The 8,201-nt window shown below is 43.8% G+C and overlaps 1 long non-coding RNA gene across 1 annotated transcript; it reads left to right on the top strand.

Moving 5' to 3' along the window:
* The first annotated feature begins 3,334 nt into the window (after positions 1 to 3,334).
* Positions 3,335 to 6,812, top strand: LOC131515092 (uncharacterized). The gene is made up of 2 exons (XR_009263432.1): positions 3,335 to 6,570; positions 6,601 to 6,812. It is a non-coding gene; the product is annotated as an uncharacterized LOC131515092 (long non-coding RNA).
* Positions 6,813 to 8,201: the final 1,389 nt, after the last annotated feature.

Here is an 8,201-nt window from a genome sequence, read left to right as displayed (position 1 = left end):
AAACAGCTTAGCTAAGAGCAAAATAATTTCAGCAACTATGAAAATCTGCAGGAAAGCGTGGCCAACAGAAAGCCTTCATTCTCTGTGTTTACATTGGTACTGATCTTAACGGCTCGCTGTTAACTCAACACAAAGCTGTGCTTTTTAAAACAATTCAAGTTCAAGGGCATCCAATCATGTTCCAGCCCTGTAAAGTATTTGCAATTACAAGCTCGACTGGCATATATGTTACAGCTCACCCTGGGCAGCTTGCATTTACACGATTAGCCTGGGACTTGCTCATCATAGCACTGGAAGCACAACCTCACGATCAAGTGCAGTTCACATCTCACAATTCTAGCAATCGATGTACATGGATACACCGTTATATTATTATTAAATCCAATTGCTTTGCAATTAACCCAATATGACACCTATACAAATGATTCAAATAAAGAGCCTCATGTTTCACAGGAGACAATCAATAAAGTGAAATCACAGCTACTGACAATGCCAGCAATTTGACTTGTTACTATAGCACTACATTTTTCTCAGGTCGAGGCTGCTGTTCCCCCAACTGAATCACAGCTACCGTAACTATCAACTGTTGGCAATGTCCGGGCCTCACTGAAACATAACATCCAAACGTGTTTGGCCATTCCGAGCCCATCTTAGCCCAGTCATGAAAAGTTACAATCAATCTGGGACGTACTAAATCATAAATTCCCCTAATTTCCTCCCAAAATGGAATTAGGACTTTTCCTTCCCCAGGAAACTTTCCTTAATGGCCAGCAGAGAAAATAGTTGCATTTGTTCTTAGAAACAAACTCATTCTTATTCTTCCTCTTGCACAAATGTTTTGCAAGCAAAACATTTTCTGAAAGCAAAACCGAATTATAATAGCATTTCTCTGTTATTATTATTGCCGTTACTATTATTCTGTAGCTTTATTATCTCCATTTTAATTAAGTAAAAGCACTTCATGGTTAGAAGCCTGATCAAAACCAGCCTTTTGCAAAAACTTTACAGCCCTCTTATTGTATCACCCTCTTTTGGCAGTTTCCCAGTGTGTTTGTCAGCCAGACAACTCAGTGTAGAGAATCAATTTCTTGAGAGTGGGGACAGTGACCTTCCTTCCGAAAGCCAATAGAGTTGTGTGTAGACATTCAGAAGGTGTTTATTTACTTTTTTATTTTTAAATTTTTAAAAAAAGTTTGTTTATTTTAAGAGAGAGAGAGGGGGAGAGAGAGAGAGAGAGAGACAGACAGACAGACAGACTGAGAGCACAACCAGGGGTGGGGCAGAGAGAGAGGGAGAGAGAGAATCCCAAGCAGGCTTTGCACTGTCAGCATGGAGCCCAACTTGGGGCTCGAACTCATGAACTGTGAGATCAAATCTGAGCTGAAACCGAGAATCAGATGCTTAATCAACAGAGCCCCCCAGGTGCCCCCGGTAGGTGTTTATTGACAACGTTCTTGGGCGCTGCCTTCTTCTTCTTCTTCTTCTTCTTCTTCTTCTTCTTCTTCTTCTTCTTCTTTAATATAATTTATTGTCAAATTGGCTTACATACAACACTCGGTACTCATCCCAACAAGGGCACTGCCTTCTTAAGGTCTCGTAACACTTTTATTTTAAGTAGATTGAACTTGACCTTATGGAGCACTTAGGACAGACACTGACCAAAAATGTATCTTTTCCATGTCTCTCCTTGTATTTCCATGTCCTGCCTATATCTGCTTGTTTCCAAACAGAGACCAGTCAAGTCAGGGTATGTTTCCATGAGGCCATTTTTATCTGCTGAAATGGAGGGAAATAGAACATTACATATGCAAACTGTCTCTCTTTTTTAACACACGGTGGAGATGATTGAAAACAATGACTTATTTAATACTCTAAGCAGAGTCTGTTCTCCATGAATCATACTGTACACATAACGGTGATGAAAATGTTCAGTTTGAAATTTCTCCGTGGCCAGGGAGGAAACCATGGGGGTGAATCATACTTTTAGTGATGACTGTCCTAAGCAAGCTAAATTGAGAAGCCACAGGTTAAAAAAGGAGTGGGGAGTGAATCCTTAACAGGAATGCAGCGGTCATAAACTCCCAGCAGGCAACAGATGCCCCCTTCTGCTGCTTCCCCCCCGCCCCCCCCCCCCCCCCCCCCCCGGGCAAGAGCTCTGGGATGTACACCCACAGGAGAGAGATTCTGAAAGCGGAGGCTTCCAAGCACACTATGCGAAGTTACCCATAGCTTGGGAAAAGAAACAGGAGTCCTCATTGAGGGAAAGGAGACAAATGGATGCCTGAAAAGAGGAACACAATGGCCCGCACTCGCTCATGTGAAAGAAATTCATTTAACAGCAATTGGATTAGAGATGGAGATTTACGTGGACGACTTTAAAGGAGAGGAGCATGTAAGAGTGAAGGTGAACATCAGTCATTTGCTACAAAACCGTAAACAGCACTGGGGACTTCGGGTACGACGTTAAGGGGAAAGAGGGGCCACTAAATTATAATTAAACTAGGATTGCAATTAGGTAAAAATATGTGTGCTCTGGACAAAGACTGAACAGGAATACTGAGAAATTAACCTAGTTCTTGTGTGAACGTTGATGTGGGGTATTTGTTTTCCACTGTTTAAATCGTGTGCGTGTGAAAATGAGGGCAGGGTGGGGAGAGACTTGTATAGAGGGGGATGGTCCGCCCGCGACACGGGAATCAGGAAGCCAGGTGCTGAAGTTTTACACAGCGTGCCCGCTGTGAACTTGGCCTCTCTGAGCCTCAGTGTCCTTATATAGACAGTGGGAATAATAACACCTGTTCTGTACTAACAGGGTAGTGAAAACACTTTGTAAATTCAAAGTATCGTTGGAGATTGTGTGAGGAACTAAGAACAGAGTGCTATATAGACCAGAGATTTAAAAAGCCCAGAACTCAAAAAGGTATTCTGAATCTCTTTTCTCAGCAGTCCCTGAGAGGGCCGGACGGCACACGTCATCTCATCTAATTGTACCAGGCACATTGGTTATTACTGATGCTTTTTGGGCACCTAATGATTGTTTTACTCACCAATTTCCCAGGACCATTTTAGAATAATTCATTTTTTCTTCCTTTTGAAATGATTTGAAATGCTCCCTTTATCATATACCTGAGTTTATTTCTGAACTCTACTGTTACACTGCTCGCCATTCTGTTTTAATTATCGTGGCTTTCCAATATTTTTAATCTGGTAGTGCAACCTTTTTTTTTTTTTTATGGGTTTGTTGGTTTTTCAAATAGGATCCAGTGTAGAGTGGCAGTTTTTTTTTTTTTTTATAGTTTATTCATTTATTTATTTTGAGAGAGAGACAGGGAGAGAGCGGAGGGGTGGGGCAGAGAGAAGGAGAGAGAGGATCCCAAGCAGGCTCTGTGCTGATGCAGGGCTTGAACCCATGAACTGTGAGATCATGACCTGAGCCAAAACCAAGAGTCCAACGCTTAACCGACTGAGCCACCCAGGCACCTCTGGAGTGGGCACTCTAAAGGAGGAAACCCACGTTTGGGCCCAATGAAGTAAGGAATCAGCCTAGGAGTGCATGGCAACATAGCAAAGTCTTAGAAGGGTCTTTGGGATCAGAGAAAGCTTAATTCAGATCTCAATTTATTACTTGCCACCTGGGTGACCCAACATATATTACTTAATCTTTCTAACCTCTTACCTCATCTGTAAATTGACATAAATAATACCTACCTCAAAGTGCTGTGGTGTGGATGACATTACAAAATGCAGGTGAATTTCCCAAGCACGGTACCTGCCTCCTGGCTGTTGCCACCTGCCCCTTCCTTAGTGTGTGCTCCTCGTGGTGAGGACAGGGCTTCCCTCTCTTAGGTTTTGTTGAATCTGCAAAAAGAGGAGGAGAGCTAAGGATTATCAGCAAGTTCCACACTGCATTCTAAAGGCTGGTTTCATGGTGACTGTAGAGTAGGGAACAGCATTTAAATCGCACATTTGTATTCGCCTCTCCCCGAATATGGCAAAGCAGGAAATACTGTGTGCCATATAATTCATAAAATGCACTGTCACTTTGCAGCCAAGAACGTGGGATGTCAAACAGATAGGAATGCCAGGCTGTACGCTCCTGTCAGACCTGGAGGGAACAGAGCTCAGGAGAAAGGGGAATTTGCTGGGGGTGGAGGGAACAGGAGAAAATAATGGGAACTCTCTTCTCTCTTCTGCTCTGACAAGTTTGGATTTTAAATGATTTGGGGGCAGAGTTCACATCTATTACCTCCCTTTTTATAGTTTCTAGAAGATTATTGAATAATATTAGCCGTATTTGGTGATTACAGTGAAGAAATGTCACGTAGGGCCTCCGAGAAGCCCTCTGTCTCTGAGAGTGGCCAGGACGACTTTTTGCCGGAAGCCTCTGTCTTCTCTCCCGGGGAAGCGATGGATGGAGTCTGATCATAATTAATTTTAATAGAGACCTATCGTGATGCGATAGAATCTTGGCCATTCAAATGAAGCAGAGCCAGCTGGCCAGCTTGGACGAAAATCATCTCAGTTCTCCCTCACCACTGGCTTTAGAACGAATCAAGTCCAGTTGGAAAGTATTTCTTTCTTGAGGGATTTGGAGCCTCGCACTATAAAGAGGCATATGACGTTCGCCATCTGAATTGGACAGGTATGAAACATGATAAAAAAAATAATAGCTACCGTCTGTTGAGCCCCTGACTTGTGCCGTGCATCGAGTTACATGCTCAGGGTACATTATCTCTAATTCATGACTTCTTTCCACAAATGTTTCTTGAGTGCCTTATGTGTCAGGCTTTCTAGTTGCTGGGAATACCACAGGTCACCGGGAAGAGGAAGTCTCTGCCTTTGGGGAACCACATTCTTGTGGTTACAAGCAAGTGAGTATATAGTATCATTTCGGGTGATGGTAAGTGTTATGAGGAACAGTAGAGCAGGGTAAAGACACAAAGCAGGATTCTGGTGTGTGTGTGGGGGAGGGCATTTTATTTTATTTTTTAATATTTAAAAAAAAGGTTTATTTATTTTTGAGAGAGAGAGGGAGAGAGCAAGAGAGCGTGAGTGGGGGAGGGGCAGAGAGAGAGAGAGAGGAGACAGAGGATCTCAAGCAGGCTCTGCGCTGACAGCAGAGAGCCCGACGCAGGGCTGGAACTCACGACCCGTGAGATCATGACCCGAGCCGCAGTCATACGCTTAACCAACTGAACCACCCAGGCTCCTCTTTAAAATTGTATTTCTAGATAGTCTCTAGACTGAATGTGGGTCGCAAACTTGTAAGCCCAAGCTCAAGAGTCACGTGCCTACCACTGAGCCGGCCAGGGGCCCCTGTAGGGGACATTTTAGGGCAGGCCTCTCCAGAAGGATGGAGAGGGGACCCACAAGGTACGCAACTACCAGAGGAGGAGTGCCCCCAGGCAGAGAGAACAGCAAGAGAGACAGGCCGGTATGAACCATGTAGGGCCTTGAAGGGAAAAGATCAGCTTTTCAGATTTCATTCTGAGGACAATGGGAAGCTCTCCGGAAATCAGGAGCTGGGGAGAGTTCTCTGGAAAGGGACTCTGAGCTGCAGATCCGCCCACAGAAGCAGTTCTCTCTCGGTTGTGAGCATGTGAGAGAAGCAGGACAGGGGAGATCACAAAGATCTCAGCTGACCCGCCGGAGGCTCTAAGGCTGGAATGACCCTTCAGAGTTTTCCCAGATTGCGGCAAAGGGCTGGACCTTGTAAGCTGGCCTCAACCAATTGATGTCTCCTGACAGGGGTTTCAAATCCGGGCAAGGCAGCCCCCTTCGGGGCTGACACCTGAGAGGTTTGCCGCTCTGGGCCACTGGCTGCCAACACCCCAGCCACTGGGGCCATGACACTGCAGTCCCCAAAAGCGTACCTGGGTGGCACATCCCCAGCACCCTCTATAGATCCCTTCATGTTTTAATGTTTTAATTCTCTCAACACCCCTCCAAGCTAAGCGTTCTTTTTTTTTTTTTTTTTAATGTTTATTTAGTTTTGAGAGACAGAGAGAGAGAAGTGAGCAGGGGAGGGGCAGCGAGAGAGGGAGACACAGAATCCGAAGCGGGCCCCGGGCTCTGAGCCATCAGCACAGAGCCCGACGTGGGGCTCGAATCCTTGAACCGTGAGATCATGACCTGAGCCGAAGTTGGATGCCCAACTGACTGAACCACCCAGGCGCCCCCAACTTAAGCATTCTTATTTCGTCTCGGAGACTGAGAGAGCAACCTGTTGAAGGTCACATACCTACCAGATGTTGGATTTGAACTTAGGTCTGAGTCCAAAGACCAGGTACTTAAAAAAAAAACTGGTAAAAGACGCACACCGCACAACTCATCATTTTCGCTATCTTTAAGTGAACAGCTCAGCAACAAGTACATTCACACTGTTGATCAGCCATGACCACCGTCCATCTCTAAGAGCTTCTTTGATCTTGCAGAACTGAATCTCTGTGCCCATTAAACGATAACATAACAATAACATTGATATTAAACACACACTCCCCATTCCTCTCTCCCTCCAGCCCCTGGAAACCATCCTTCTACTTTCTGTCTCTATGAATTTGACAGCTCTGGGTACCTTATGTAAGTGGAATCATACAATAGTGTCCTTTTGTGCCTGACTTATTTCACTTAGCATAATGGCCTCGAGGTTCATCCATGTTGCAGCAGGGGTCAGAGTTTCCTTCTTTTTAAAGGCTGAATAATAGTCCATTTTGTGTATGTACCATGTTTTGTCTGTTCTTCTGTTGATGGGCGTATGGCTTGGTTCTCCCCTTTGGCTCTTGTGAATAACACTGTGAACACTGGTGTACAAACATCTGCTTGAATCCCTGCTCTCAGTTCTTTTGCGTATATACCCAGAAGTGGAATTGTTGGATCGCACGGTAATTCTATTTTTAATTTTTTGAGGAACGCCATCCTGTTTTCCAGTGTCTGCACCAATTTTCATTCCCACCAGCAGTGCTCAAAGGTTCCACATCCTCACCAACACTTTCTTTCTTTTCTCCTGCCCCCTTCCTCCTCTTCTCTTTTTCCTTCCTTCTTCTTTTCCTGATAATAGGCATCCTAATGGATGTGATGTGGTATCTCATTGTGGTTTAAGACCACGCACTTTTCATGCTGCCATGCTGTCTTTCAGAAAGGGATCGAAGATTGCCGCATGTATCCGATTCCACCATTCCACCTGTGGGCAGAAATTATGACAACCCCAGGTCAAGACTTAAATTCAGTTAGTCTCCTTGGATTGACAACGAGCTATCAAAAACCGTATTCTGTATATTCCCTAAGACACTCAGACACCTACAAGGCAATTCAAAATTTGGTACTGTATATGGAATCAATCTTTAAAGGCTTTGCTCAAAGACCCTAAAATAGTTTAGAAAACTATGCTTTTCTTCGCACATTTAAAAATTGATATTTATGGGGTGCCTGGTGGCTCAGTTGGTTAAGTGTCCGACTTCGGCTTAGGTCATGATCTCGCAGTTGGTGAGTTCGAGTCCCGCGTCGGGCTCTGTGCTGACAGCTCAGAGACTCGAGTCTGCTTCAGATTCTGTGTCCCCTCTCTCTCCGCCCCTCCCTTGCTTGCACTCTGTCTCTCTCTCTCTCTCTCTCTCAAAAATAAATAAACACTTAAAAATTTTTTAATTGATATTCATAATTTTATTTTAAATTTAAATTGTTGCAAAAAGTATCATTTCTGGAATATCATAAATATTGACATTTTTATTTTATTTTATTTTATTTTATTTATTTTTTTTTTGAATTTTTTTAAGTGATATATTTTTATTAGTTTTTCTTCTTTTTTTCTTTTTTTTTTTTTATTTTTTAATATATGAAATTTACTGTCAAATTGGTTTCCATACAACACCCAGTGCTCATCCCAAAAGGTGCCCTCCTCAATACCCATCACCCACCCTGCCCTCCCTCCCACCCCCCATCAACCCTCAGTTTGTTCTCAGTTTTTAACAGTCTCTTATGCTTTGGCTCTCTCCCGCTCTAACCTCTTTTTTTTTTTTTTTTTCCCTTCCCCTCCCCCATGGCTTTCTGTTACGTTTCTCAGGATCCACATAAGAGTGAAACCATATGGTATCTGTCTTTCTCTGTATGGCTTATTTCACTTAGCATCACACTCTCCAGTTCCATCCACGTTGCTACAAAAGGCCATATTTCATTCTTTCTCATTGCCACGTAGTATTCCATTGTGT

The sequence above is a fragment of the Neofelis nebulosa genome, chromosome 6, assembly GCF_028018385.1.
Source record: "Neofelis nebulosa isolate mNeoNeb1 chromosome 6, mNeoNeb1.pri, whole genome shotgun sequence".
Taxonomy (NCBI): domain Eukaryota; kingdom Metazoa; phylum Chordata; class Mammalia; order Carnivora; family Felidae; genus Neofelis; species Neofelis nebulosa.
Note: the sequence above shows the minus strand (reverse complement) of the source record. Positions and strands in the feature narration are given on the sequence as shown.